We start from the raw sequence: 1,104 nt of genomic DNA, 5'->3' as shown, positions 1-1,104 counted from the left end.
TGGTTGTATTCGCCCTTTTTTGGAATAATAGCCTCCTTTACTGCAGGATTAACTGCCTTTTATATGTTTCGGATATATTTACTTACATTTGATGGGTATTTGCGTGTTCATTTTCAAAATTACAGTAGCACTAAAGAGAGTTCCTTGTATTCAATATCCTTATGGGGAAAAAGGATACCCAAAGGAGTGAATAGGGATTTCGTTTTATCAACAACGAAGAGTGGAGTTTCTTTTTTTTCACAAAATATACCAAAAATTCAAGGTAATACAAGAAATAGGATAGGATCCTTTACTACGTCTTTTGGGGCTAAAAAAACTTTTGCCTATCCGCATGAAACGGGAAATACTATGTTATTTCCTCTTCTTATATTACTACTTTTCACTTTGTTCATTGGATTCATAGGAATCTCTTTTGATAATGGAGGAATTGGTAATGGAATAGCAGAGTTAACCATATTATCAAAGTGGTTAACTCCCTCAATAAACTTTACCCAGGAAAGTTCTAATTCTTTTGTAAATTCATATGAATTTATTACTAATGCAATTTCTTCTGTAAGTCTAGCTATCTTTGGTTTATTCATAGCATATATCTTCTATGGATCCGCTTATTCTTTTTTTCAGAATTTGGATTTAATAAACTCTTTTTACAAAGGAAATCCTAAAAAAGAATTTTTAGATCAAGTAAAAAAAAATATATACAGTTGGTCATATAATCGTGGTTATATAGATATTTTCTATACTAGGGTCTTTACCCTCGGTATAAGAGGGTTAACCGAACTCACGGAGTTTTTTGATAAGGGTGTTATTGATGGAATTACCAATGGAGTGGGTCTTGCTAGTTTTTGTATAGGAGAGGAAATTAAATATGTAGGGGGAGGTCGAATCTCGTCTTATTTATTCTTTTTTTTATGTTATGTATCTGTGTTTTTATTCTTTTTTCTTTCTTAAGTTAAGGAATTTACAACAAGTCTCTTGCAAAAATAACTATCCTATCCCCTTTCTACAATCTCTCTATATCCTTGTTACATAAGGTAAGTATTGTATAATAGTTCGGTTTTCCGCGATTTTTTCCATTCCTCTGTGTAAATACCCTAATATGGGTTC

Source organism: Triticum urartu, unplaced genomic scaffold (genome assembly GCF_056163025.1).
Source record: "Triticum urartu cultivar PI428250 unplaced genomic scaffold, HENAU_Tu73 scaffold2, whole genome shotgun sequence".
Taxonomy (NCBI): Eukaryota; Viridiplantae; Streptophyta; class Magnoliopsida; order Poales; family Poaceae; genus Triticum; species Triticum urartu.
Note: the sequence above shows the minus strand (reverse complement) of the source record.